The following is a 14,198-nucleotide window of genomic DNA, read 5'->3' as shown; positions in this document are numbered from 1 at the left end:
TTATTATTTTAAAAAATGCTGCTAAACAATACATCTCTACTTTGGAACATCTGATTGAAATAAAAGCTACTAAAAAAAAAATGTACTTACAAAAGCTGGCATAGAGCTACTAGCACTTCTAACTGGCAAAGGAGGAATATTAGCAATACTTAAGGGATTGCAGGGAATTATACCCACACATTTAAAACAGGATAAATACTGAAATCTCCTAAAACAACATGGATGAGGAGAAAATATAAAAATATACGATTGCTAAACTGACAGACGTCAGAAACAAATGCAGCAAGTTGTAAATTGCTTGGCAGATACACAAGGAACAAGTTAACTACAATATTACCACAAAAGGTGCTGCCCAGAGGGTACCTGGCCAAGTGAAAGTTCTTGTTCTTTTGTGTATCTGAGAAGCTACTGACTGCAAGGTAAGGCACATTTAAACTGCTGGGTTTGGAAACTACTACTAATAACCATAATAGTTTATATGAATTTATTATTACTGTACCTATTCATCAGACATCTCTATAGTAGATAACACCTAAACCCATCGTTATTTACAGTAACTCACCCATCAACATCTTGGAAACTGTACCCAATTCCTGAACGATAAATATTTCTTGATGGACCAAACATAGAATCAACAGTTCCACAACCCATGGCAAATTCGTCCAGATTTGTTTTGCCGATAAAAACCGCACCAGCAGCTTCTAATCTTTTCACAACAGTTGCAGAATATATGGGAACATAATTTTGTAACATTCGTGATCCACAGGTTGTTTGAATACCAGCAGTGTTGAAGTTGTCCTTCAAGGCTACTGGAATACCATCTAAGGGACCTAACACTTTTCCTTTTTCATATCTGAAAAATATAACAGTTAATTCCCAAAATCACAGATCAAACTCCAAACAGTTAGTATAACAATCAAGTAAAATTTTATATTAGGAGCAGTATTATAATCATACGAATATAAAAACAGTATAACAGACCTTTTCAAAGAAGACATTGCAGCTGTCTTTCCATTTTTCGAAAGGGTTGTAGGAACATAGGCATTTAATCTGGAAATGGTTTCTTGTCGATGTACAGCTGCTCTGCATAGTTCCACAGGTGAAAGCAATTTTTGTTCCAGCAATTTAGCAGCATCTTTGATACAGCCAGAAAGATAACTCATCACCTATCCTGCAAAAATACAGGAAAATTTTAATAAAATATTACAGCAGTGATAAAATCTTTCGAAGCAATTCATAGCTAAATGAAAAGGACACCTTTAAGAAAATTACAAATCTTTTATTACTGCACTTGCATAATGTGCTTTGTTTTTTACCACCCATCACCTTACAATAGTCTTAAATGTGTGCAGCTCATTTTTCAGACTCACTGAAAAGCAGATGAGCTACCAACCTATCTGCACATTGAGGCTCCGAAGTGCCCAAATGGTGATGAAATCTTCCGAAGTATCTGTCAACTCATGCATACCTGTTTTGTTTGCTCCCAAAATTTTAAATGTTGTATGCCTCTCTCACTTCTGAATTCACTTTGGCATTAAATAATTCATACCTTGTAAACTTTACTTTCACTCTAGTGATGGGATGGGTTTTTATCATTTTTCTTATTAAAACCAATAAAATAAAAGTGATAAGTGTTTGATATGGAAGTCTTTACTTATATACTGTGAAGAAGCTGTTGAAGTAAGTGACTCCTTTCCTTTTTAAGCATCTGCTCTGTTCATCTTTGCTAACTGGATAGCCTTAGGTTGGAATGTTAATGATGTAGAAATGTCAGGCTGTTTATGTTCTTGGCTTTGCATATTTTCATAAAGTTTTGTTAACATATATATACAATATTAAGCAATGCATCACTCATTTAATGTCTTTTACTAAGCTTGTATCATACTAAAATGCCTCTTTATATCACAGCCTGGTTAAATTATTAGTGGTTTTTTCAACATTTGTCATGATTTTCTCATTAATGCCAGCAAGTAATTTACTTATTGTAATTTTACCTATTATTACAGCATCACATTTCCACATCTAAGATTTCTCATTTAACTTGCCACAGGGCATCAGTGCATATTCTTTCAAACTAGCTCAGGAAGATGCATTGGAACTGCTGGTAAAAATGCAATAGTTTCATCTCTAGCATTGAGCAAGATCCACACTAACAGTGTGGATTTTTATTTAAAGGACAGGTTTGTTCACAAGAAATAACTTGCGATATATGAATATTTTGGACCAATGATCAGTCATAATTGTATATCAGAAGGAGGTGCTATGGGCATTCTTGGCCTCATATGGAGGTATTTTCTCTACAGCAGCCTTTTAAGGTTGCCTCTAATGTTACCTTATCAAGGTCAGTTGCAAGACCTCCTTCTTGTGGGCTGCAGCTGTCTTGCAGAAGACAAAAGTGAAAAAACTGAAATACCATTTGTTCTCCACCTTACTGAAACATATGGAGGACAGCTTGAATGAACTTTTACAGGATTTATCAGTGGATTTGGCTTGGGATTTGGATGACTCAAGCCCCCCCCTATATTTATGAAAACAAGTGGCTACTGTTGAGGGGGTCGGAGGTCATTGCTATGCACATAGGGGTACACCACCCATAAGCTTGTGCACTTCAGCATTTAGCACATGTAGCCAGCACAGGGACTAGTTACAAGAGCTATTATCAGTGCCTGCTTGTACCTGTGATGGTTCCTAAGGAAAGAATTGATGTTAATAAAAGTCGACAGCTATCTAAAAGGTTTTCCTCACAGGTAATACTCTAGCAGATCACTGATCTCCCACTGGCAACTCCTAGATTGTGTGTCTATTGCTAAATGGCAAATTCCCGCGTATCTTCCCTCTGGGAATTCATCCTGTCAGGTTGAGCATGTTCATGCACTTATCAGTGTCAAAAATAATCATGCTTCTAGTCCTTGGATCAGGGTATCTTGCACATCTAAAATGACCTCATACACCCTTCCAGATAATTTGCAAGTTAAACAGATTCACTGATACTCCTTCAGTTTTAGTTTAGATGATCATATATTGTCTGATCACTTTCCTTCCCACCACTGGTCTAGCAGCACTACAAGTTGCAGTGGCTTCAGTTCTCCTGCATGAGAGCCTGCTCCTGCCAGTCTTCACTTCCAGAACATCTCTTAGCAATGCCTTCCCTTCCAGTTCCAGGTTTTTGCAGGCTCACAATTCACATCAGGTGCAGTCTTGCACCCAAGAGGCTATTGTTATGTCCCCTGTGTGATCGGTACCAAATAACTTTGACGAGTCTTTAAGCAGGATCACATTCACATGCGAGCCACTGGTACCTTACTAACCCAGTGTAGGATTAAGACAAGACTTCAGGAGTTCAAGTTTCTCGTTGGGCCAGGTACTTGGATTATTGTGAGCGTATTCTTATCCCTACCTCTCAAGGTACTCTTTTGAAAGCAAAGATGGGTCCTTTTCTCCTGTCTGCTGTTGGTTCCCAATTCTTCTAGAGACAGGTGAGATGGTGATACTCCGCTATTCACTCATGTACCACCAGTCAACCACCTTGGTACCAACCTTCAACAACCATTCCCAGCTCACACTAGAAATAATACTACATAAAAGGCAGTGGCTTACTGTATACTGTACTGTACCTTGATTTCTAACTGGACCTCACTGATAATTGTTAAGTATTTGGGTAGAGGAAATACAAAAATGGTAGGTTTGCCCCAACTATTGGCCTGGTGCTTAAAAATGCATAAAATATAACGTACGCTAAGCAGACAGAAAAACAGGCCTGTTTTGTAATAAATTTAACTTCCTGTAATAATGTATTGACTAGGCCTATCTCTGCTCCACCCACTATCCTAGGCTAGCCTTTTAACTTAACTGGTAAGTACAGTAAGCTATTCATTTATATTTTACCGTTCATTCTGAAACTAGGCTTAGTGGAATGTAGTTTTCGTATGAGTTTTTATTGTAGTTCTGATAGATTACATAATATTTCTATGAAAATTCTCGTTTAACCCACTACAAACAACCTACCACAAGCCACATCTAACAAAAAAAGTGGGGTTTATTGGTAACATAATGGGAAATCAGGTTTTGGGATGAGAAAGGAACAAAGATGGACCCAATTTAAACACATGGATATTTGAAAACCAAACTTAGTAACCTAACTTAGGACATCAGGTGGTAATGCTATATATTAGCTCCGCGCCTCTTTTACCGTTTTTTCAACTGGTTTTTCTACACTTTTAGGGTTCTGATACTGGCGGTGCATCTGTTTGTTGTCGGCCAAATGGAATGTCCCTTCACTGTGTTTAGTACTGGCCCGGGGGGAGGTACCCATAGTTAAGAAGTTATTGCACTTGCCGGACAGGATATGAATGTTCGAAACAGACGGGGCCGTACTCTGTCTTGTGAAGATCGCATATGGAAACCCCTTGTTGGATGGACTTCAGGGGTTAATTACAGGTTAATTACACTCGAGCGCCAAAAATTAAAGGTAAATTCATAATTAGCAACCAAAAAACTGTGGAAAAAGTTAAGTTAGAAGGCAGTCGCCGCCGCGGAATAGTTCTACCCATCGGGTTATATTACGCGACCAAACCCATAAAGGTACGGCTTCGCACTGGGGTTTAACCTCTTCAGCATAGGATGTAGGCCATGAGGGGATTGTAATGGATTAATCAAGAACTGAATCGGGTAATGAATGTCAAATTCACCAGATGCGCACAAAAAATACTAAAAGTCATACTTCGCCAGTTTTAGAATGCGCGGTTACATTAGACCTATACACATTTGTCTTTCCTAAGTCTAATATCTTAAAATCCTTGGTAAGATATGCCAATTCCTTGGTCTTCTGCAAAAATATGCAGGCACCCAAATTTACCTCTTAAGTCTTTCTAAAATTTTGGTGCCGTTATTTTAGCTCCAGTGTGTGCATTGGCTATCCAGTACAGTATGAGCAGATATGTTACGAATTAAGTAAGTTAACCCTCGAAAGTAAACAAATCTTCTTCTTTCTACATTATAGTGATAAAAGGCTACATACTCTTGTTGTCATTGCAGATCTGTTTATAATCTTACAGGATCACCCAATTTAAAATGTAATACAGAACACATAAAAGAAATTAAGTATGGAAAAACATTCATGCAGGAAGACAATACTTACGGGTATTCTTTCCACGTAGCTCATTTCGCCACGACCTTACAATTGGTGACAATTTCCTCACTCTCATTCACATGAGTTTTCATACACAAAGATTATGGTCACATAAAGATTTAAAGTTAATCATATAAAAGATGTATTAATTCTCCAAATAAATTTAACAAAATTATTTTTATCTCGAAGGATCACCTCGCAAATCCACCCAGTCACTTTCACTTTCACTTTGTTTGGTTTTATGTACAGCCCTCCATAGGGATAATTCCCTCTCTGGCGTCCCTTGTACGTTTTCAAAATAAGATGCTCCTTATATACTGTATGATTGGCTTTCAGTGTTTTCTCGTCAGCATCGTAGCTCCTGTAGAATATGAGAGCCTTTAGTTTTTTTTTTTTTTATTTCTTCTTGTATGCTAGTTTTATTTTCTACGGACTGTATGTTTATTAAATTGCATAGAAGATTATTATTTCCATTTTTCATCACATTATTCTCTATATACAGTGCACTTATTGTCGTCATATGTTTTATGTTTAGTATCACTATGGCCTTTCTTTACACAAGTTTTACACTTGAAGATGCTGCTAGCACATTCATTTGATTTGTGATTTTGAGCCACATCTGGCAAGCTTGGTCATTTATACAATTTGTTGTGCTTGACCAAATAATTTATAGCATTGATAGGGCTTGTAAGAGTCTTATACTTTGCAACGGCTATACAGTCTACACAATTTGTCCTCTATCATAGATAGCATTTCGACATTTGTGGTGTGCATTTGATGATATATAGTGTTTATATTTGTCATATTTGGCTATCATTTCCTTTACAATTTTCAGGTCGTCATTTTCAGAAATGAGGTTACCTATCCATGGATTTTCAAGACAATTTATCGACAATGTCAATTCATCCTTGGGAGATAAGCTACTTTCATTTTTTAGTTTAAGTTTACCCTTTTCATTTACTGATTCGTTGGAACATTGCTGATTTCCTGAATTCCATTTTTGCCTTTTCAAGTAGTTTTCCTGTTAAGAAATCTTACAAATAAGTGTCCATGTATTGTTGTTTTAACCGTTCAACTGGCGCCGTTACTTTACTCATAATTTGTCTCTTGTCAGTTGACTACTGTGCTCTCTTGTTTGGTAGATTTGATCAAAGCACATTCATTTTTTGTCTTTTTTGATTCAGCAAGTTTTGTCATTTTGCAATTTGTTTTACTATCTCTATCAACATTGTCCATTTTTTTATCTAATGTTGATCATTACGTCAGTCGTTTTCTGAGCCTGAATCAACTTTTGTTAATATCTCTGTTTTCTTTTATTTCTTCAAGTTCATCTTCAATGCATTTTTTGTGTGGTTTTGATATATAGTGTTTATATTTGTCATCTTGCTATTATTACATATGTACAATTTGTTGTCATTTCCAGAAATATGGGTGTACCTATATGATTTCTCTTTACAATGTTATCATTCACAATGGAACCTTCAGGAGATCACTACATTTCATTTTTAGCAAGTTCCTTCATCTCAACTTCCTGAGAGCAATGTTGCAGATTTGCTGAATCTCATTTTGATCTGGGATGACGTTTTCCTTCTCCAGTATTTTCTTAAGTGTTCCATCTTTACGTTTTGCTGTTCAACTGGGTAATGTTCCTATGATAGTCTGATAATTTGTCTCTTGATTTAATTTCTACAGTATTTATTTTTCTTTTTTGATCCTCTTCTTCATTTTTTTGAACATCGCACAATTCAGGCAGTTTTTCCAGAGTCTTCACAGGTCTTACATCTCACGAAAGCTACCTGTTCATCATTATCATCCTCATTTTTGTAAGGCCCTCAAAACAAAATGCTTATATGAATAAAACAAAAGACGAGAACAAAATAGTGCTAATTTTAGGTAGTATCCACTTTTGAACAATTATGGTTTTTTAACACTCAGGAGTTGTAAATGACAGCTAATTAAGTGATATGGAGCTCCCTAGGTTCCAACTAAGCTTATAGAATGAGTAACCATCTTGAGAATGGGATCTAAAAGATGGGTCCATCCAAATTAGTGTCAGAGGCCCTTGTGACAGATTCATGTTGTTTATTTGCTTTATTAAAGCCACTTCGAGTATCTGACCTTTGAAGTGATACATGCTTCTATAGACTATTTTTAATGCATTCCAGTAAATACTCTGGTTGGCGATACATGGTTAAAATGGAAGAATTTTGGTGCGCATACTGTAATGATTGGTGTTCGATTTTTATCTTATAAGGGTGTTGCCTAGTGAAACCCATATAAGATTTTCTGCAGTCTTTACATGATATTATGCGTACGCCAATATATTTGGACGTTTCCTTTTTCTCATCAACGATAATGACCTTGGATCCTGTTGTACCAAAGGAATCTCTCCCCAGGGTTTCACTAATCTTGATGCTATCCATTATGGGATTTTTATTTCATTGTATGTTTCCTTTGACCGCTAACTTCAGTGATGTAGTCAGGGTATTTAAGGGAAGACAACTACCCAAGAAATAATTTAAATTCCGTATCCTTGTATTTGGGAGAACAATTCCTTAGTGCTCGTAAAAATAAATTGCTTGTCAATTTAACATTTTCCGAGATATCATGATAACCAAAGAAACGATGCAAGTATCGAAACTGTGAACTTGTAGCTTGTGATATCCCTTGATCATTATATCCAGTAAAGGAATTATGTAATCTTTTCCTATTCTAATTTTAAGTTAATGCTCTGTTAGTGTTCTTTAATCTGTTAAAAAACGCATCAAAACCTTCCAGATCGGATTCTAAATAGTCAAAATGCCATCTGCATACCATCCAGAGCATATCTTTAGTTTTTGTGAGTTTTTATTACCGTTTTAAAAGTATTCCATGTACAGTATAGCTTTGCCAGAATTTGGCTTAGTGGACTACCCTGCTACAACCAAGATTCTGTCAACAAAATCAATAAAAATTGCCTTTCTCCTTTTTTTTTTTTTTTTTTTTTTTTGTGGGGGGCCGCATTTTCCCAATACTGTTCTCCGGTGTGGATACTGATCTCCAATGTGAATACTGTTCTCTGGTGTGGATGCCTGCTTCTGCCAGAAATTTATCTCTTTAGATAGAGTTGTTCGTGGTTGGTAGGTTTCTGTTTCCTAATAGTAGCAGTTATGACTTGGACCATCGACGGATGGTCTCTTGTTTGTCACTTTTCATAAGTTATTTCAACAGAGATCTTTCACATTCACAACTGATTCCCTGATCCCTTTATTTGCCGAGAGCAACCAGATTCGCTGAACAGCTGGACCATTATTCAGTAAATGTGTCTCGTTGTCGAACTTCTCAGTTCCAGAGGTCCTTTATTCCTCACACAGTTGGACTGTGGAACAACCTCCCAGAGGATGTTGTGCAATTGAAACTTCAGAAGTTCAAGCGAAAATGGAATGCATTACTACCGTAATACTATTCTTCTTGCATTTTGATACATTTTCATCTGTTTATTAATTTTTTTAATAAGTGGTATCTCTTCTTTCTTTATTTCCCTTTACTTCCTCTTACTTCTTCCTAATGAACACCATATTCTTTGGAAGCTTGAATTTCAAGTTAATGCCCCTGTGGGTTTGTTCCATATGAATAGGTTTCATCTACAGAATAAGATTTTGAAAAAATTCAATAAGGCAAATGCTCCCCTGCATTTTTGTATATTTTTTTAATTTTTAATTTTTACTTTTTATTTATCTTTCCGAGGAGAAAAGACATGGTTACACACACTAATATGTACAGTATATATTATATATATACATGTATATATATATATATATATATATATATATATATATATATATATATATATATATATATATATATATATATATATATATATATTGTAATCAGTTATGAGTCTTGGCAAAATTGAGTAATGTGGAAAGAATACCCATAAATACTGTCATCTTTTCTTACTTAATTTCTTTAATGAGAGAGAGACAGAGAGACAGGGCTTTGTAGGGCCATCTTTCCTTTGTGAAGTGCAGTGTTGTTGTTGAATGTGGATGAGATTCAGAGGTAACAAGTTGATGCTGTTGTGATGAATTGTTTGCAGAGCACATGTGGTGTAAGAAGAACTGAAAGGATCAGAAATAAGGAAATGCATAGAAAAACTCGGAAAAAAATGTGTATTTCAAGATTGTTTCGTCATGTAGAAAAACTGGAGGACTATTAGTTGGTGAAGAGAGTTTATAGTTTGAAAGTGTTAAGAGGAAGGAGGGGAAGGCCTCGTAAGTCCTAGATAGATGGAGTTGAAAAAGATTTTGTAAAAGAAAGGCCATATTATTCAAGAAGCTTGCAAGAATGTGCGCAAGATATAATAAATGGGGCAAGTTGCTTAAGGGGTTGAATGTGCCGGGGATGAGCCTTCTGAGTAGACGTATGAAGTGGCTAATGTTATGTAGGGTTACTGTAGTAGGGATACACTATAGTAATAATAGTGATAGAAGTAGTAACAGTAGTAGATGTTGGAGAAGGGGGAGGAGGAGGGAGAATTTATCTTTGTAACGGCTTCCTTGTTCGGTCTATTTTGCCTTTGGTTATGCTTTTTTAAAATATATTTTCTCCATGGCACCATATGTTTCTGGTAAATTCTTTCTGTTTTTCAAAGTTCTCTCTAGACACCTGCTAACACAGATGTTAGCTGTAGTCAGTGTACTGTAGTTCCACTGCATCTTCCAGATATGGCAGCTGCACTAATCAAAATCTCTTCCTTATTTTGTTGCATGCTAGGCAATAAAGTAAAAGAATACCCCAAGGACTCAGCCACCTCGTCACAATATAAACATATAGTTCCCTCCCACCCTAAAAATCTTTTACGTCAGTTCTAGCGTTAACTCTGGTTGTCAAGTATTTTTGCTATTATCGTGCTAAGTTTCTTTTTCAATATTGCCTTTAGATATCCTTTAGATTTGCAGTGATAACTTTTCATTTACTTCTATTTTCCGTGGTGCTTGTCCAAATCTTATCATTTCTTTTGATTGGTTTTCACAGTGTATAAAAAACCAACTGTTTAGATATCTTGCATCCGTTTCTTAGGTTATTATCTCTGATTCCCAAAATATAGGGCGTTTTCCAGTTTTTGCACTGGTCTACACAAACAGAAATTGAAAGGCGATCTTTCTCAGTAGATTATGTTCATATGCTCCTATGCCCATGAAAACAGAAGAAAAACAGAAAAAAGTAAGAAAATAGCAATCAGGACATACGTTAACATCCTTATTAGTATATATATGTACATACATATATATATATGTACATATGTTAACATCCTTATTAGTATATATATGTACAGTACATCGAGTTATTTACAGCAGATAAAGACACAAAGTAAAAGTACAGTCGTGCTTGGAGTGATATTTTCTGTTCATGGGGCATAATGTGTACAGTACTTTTTAACTTCAGTTAGAACGATTTTAATGATAAAAATAAATAACTGATAGCTGAAAGTTTCCCGTACAGGCGAGTTCACAAGATCATTCGGAATATCAGTATTTCCTTGAATGTCATTCGGACCGAACGTGTGAACAGTGGAATGATGGAATGTCAGTCACGAAAACCGTGAATGATGGATTTCAAAATATTTTAAGATCCGTCATTCACGCACATCAATCTTGTGGGCGGAGCTTACGGAATGAATAAAATTCTGGTCGTCTCTTGTCGTGCATTATGCAGGTTGCATGTCAATCCTACCAGTGATCTCATGTTTTTTTGTGGAATGTTGCCTACTTCAGCCCCGAGATGGCAACGCTTTCTGAAAACAGCGACAGCAGGCTTCGCTGTGGCATTTCATTGATATGTATAAAGACATGCCTGAACTTTGGGACTTACAAAATGAAAGTTACATAGGGAATGATAAAAGAAATGGTGCGTATGAGAAACTAGAAGTTTTCAGATTAATGGATGATGTTAAAGGAAATTGAACACTGAAGAAGTAATTTCAGAAGGGAATTAAAGCAAATTCATGACTCTAAGAGAAGTGGTGCTAGTACTGAAAGTATTTATGAACTATCTTTTCTAAAGGACATAGAAAAGCTGACAAAGAACTGAAGCACTATGTAGGCTACGCCAGAGGTAGACTTGTCCTTGAATGCATTATGTAGGCTACACTGTATGAGAACCATTATCTAAGTATAGTAGTAGATTCACCGAATATGGTAGGATAAAATCAACAGACAGGTAAATAGATTGAAGAAAAGGTTACTAAGAGCAATTCACTAGGTCTAGCTTTTTTCGTTATGGAATTTAGACCATCAGGACAAGCACCTTGAATCTTCAGTCATTCAGCGCACTACAACTGTAAAGTCTCCGCTGAACAAGTTTTCTGTGACGTTGTCCCGTTTTCTTCGCCTATACAATTGGCCATGCCTAACGTGCCAGGTCACGCGAATTCAATCATTTAAACTGTGTATATATTTGTTCAACTGTTGTCAATTGTGTATCTTGTATTTCTTTGTTCACAGGCATCAAGATTATATCCATTTTGAGTTCTGTCTATTTTTACATTGTAAAGTGTACTCGTTCGCTGTATATTATTGTTAATTATTATCGACCTCAGGTCACTCATGATCTCATTGTCTTTCGCGGCTCGGCGCCAGTCTGCCGCTATATAAACTGCCTGGATCTTGAATAAAGCAGCAGTTCTCTTTTACCAGCTCGTTTTTTAGCACCTCTTACAGTAGTGACCCCCGGAGTAGTCCCGGAGCCAGTAGAGGACCCACACGGTGACTCAGTCTTAGCTCCAGGAACTTACTCATGCCCTTAGTGGACTAACAACGGCGCTGTATCCAGCGTTTGGGCGTGCTGACTCTCGTCGGCAAAATCACCAATGTCATTAATGGACTCACATGGCGCGCTTCCAAGTGCATTTTGACGCGAGTACCCCACTCCAGTAAGAGGGCAAAGAGCGAGCATGGACACGGACATCCCCTCCCTCGTGCAGTTAACCACTAACCTTGCAGACTCGGATGTCTACCTTCTTCCCATCTCGCCCACGCCCGCCTGGACCACATCACAACCGACAGGGCCGCCACTTTCCTGTCCGAGTTGTGGTCCACCCTGGCTCAGCTGCTGGGAACAATGCATCACACCACCACGACACAACCCAGCGGCCAATGGCTTGGTCGGCGGTTTCAGGTCCCTGAAGGCGTCTCTCATGGCCCGCTGCACCGCTGAGGACTGGAAATATCAGCTGCCATGGGTCCTCCTCGGCTTGAGGACTGCCCCCAGGGCCGGCGGCGCCCGTCCGCAGCTGAGAAAAACCTACAGCGAGTCCCTCGTGGTCCCGGGAGAACTCGTGACAGAAGATCGCCACAACCCATCTGTGCAGAGGCTCGCGGCGTGGTCGGCAAGTTCGCCCCTTGCAAGCGGACATACACCGACAGGTCGGCCACCTTCACACCGCCAGGCTGGCTTCCACCACTCACGTCTTCGTCAGGGATGATGCCGTCAGCCCGTCCCTGACCAAACCCTATAGGGGGCCCTTCCGCGTGCTGGAGCGGAACACCAAGGCGTTCCTGCTTGCACTGCCTGGGAGGAATGATTGGGTATCCATAGACCGGTCAAGCCTGCCCTCCTGGAGGAGGACACAGACGCCACCACAGCACAACCCTTGCCTGGTCATCCTTCGCGCAGCCAGGCCCCCACAGCTGCGGGCGCGCGCCGCCCCCGAAAAAGCCCGCCCTCACCCACAGCCACGCAGCCTCACGCACTGGGTGCTCCCCCATTGTCCTCTCACGCAGCCGCGGCACCCTTCGGCGCCCCAGCAGATACGCAGATTGATCAGACGTATCCCACGTCCTGGGGGGGGGGGTAATATTTGTAAAGTCTCCGCTGAGCAAGTTTTCTGTGATGTTGTCCCGTTTTCTTCGCCTATACAATTGGCCCGCCTAACGTGCCAGGTCACGCAGAATTCAATCATTTAAACTGTGTATATATTTGTTCACCTGTTGTCAATTGTGTATCTTGTATTTCTTCGTTCACAGGCATCAAGATTATATCCATTTTGAGTTCTGTCGATTTTTACATTGTAAAGTGTACTCGTTCGCTGTATATTATTGTTAATTATTATCGACCTCAGGTCACTCATGATCTCATTGTCTTTCGCGGCTCGGCGCCAGTCTGCCGCTATATAAACTGCCTGGATCTTGAATAAAGCAGCAGTTCTCTTTTACCTGCTGGTTTTTTTGCACCTCGTACACAACTACTGCCCAAGATTAAATTTGTGTAACCACAACATTGACTCGGGTCGAACCTGCGATTCACGAATGAAAGTTATGTGGAAAACCCACCACCCCATTGAGTCGGCTAGGACTAGAATATAAAGAGCAGAAGTACAAATGTGACGACTTGTTGCTCATCCCGACCACCCCACTGAGTCGGTTAGGACTAGAATATAAAGAGCAGAAATACAAATGTGACGACTTGTTGCTCATCCCGAGTTCACACAAGACAACCGTCACGCGCTTTCACCGCAAGAGTTGACTGATGATAGGAATGACATTCCACAATGAGCGTGTGTTCTTAGGGTTAACAGTCTTCAAAGACTGTCAGTCTTGTGAATGACATTCAAGATTGATCGTGAGAAGTTCGCTTAACAATCCTCACAATAATTAGTACGTAGTTTTTAATCAATTGTGTTCGTGTTGGTTGCTTGTTACTCGGGAATAGCTTTTAACTCGATTAAATAGCTTTATCCGTATATAATGTATATTATTGTAAAATAAGAATTATATCCTATGAAATATTATACTTTTCAATATAATTCACAATATGAAAAGATTCAAGTAGTATATATTTTATAAATGTTTAAAGATAGAATGATTTCGAACGCAATGTTTACTACACGATTTTCGTCACGTCATTGTGTTTCAATATGTGATAGCGTTTAGCAGAAAGCAGTGGATATTCTATTGGTATGGGTGAGTATTATTGGATTAAAGTTTGAAACTACCCGTATAGTAATTTTACTTGTATGTGATAAATCCAGCAATGTAATAGAAAACTTTAATCGCTTTTATGACGATGATTGTGGCCGAGTTTAAGCCGT

General features: G+C 38.4%; 1 pseudogene; it reads right to left on the bottom strand.

The window, feature by feature from the left end:
- The window catches only part of LOC136852222 (glutamyl-tRNA(Gln) amidotransferase subunit A, mitochondrial-like), a 34,678-nt pseudogene extending 29,695 nt beyond the window's left edge, over nucleotides 1–4,983 (bottom strand).
- Between the last annotated feature and the right edge of the window lie 9,215 nt (nucleotides 4,984–14,198).

This window comes from Macrobrachium rosenbergii, chromosome 25 (genome assembly GCF_040412425.1).
Source record: "Macrobrachium rosenbergii isolate ZJJX-2024 chromosome 25, ASM4041242v1, whole genome shotgun sequence".
Taxonomy (NCBI): Eukaryota; Metazoa; Arthropoda; class Malacostraca; order Decapoda; family Palaemonidae; genus Macrobrachium; species Macrobrachium rosenbergii.
The sequence above is the reverse complement of the archived record's forward strand: the minus strand, read 5'-3'. Positions and strand labels throughout refer to the sequence as shown.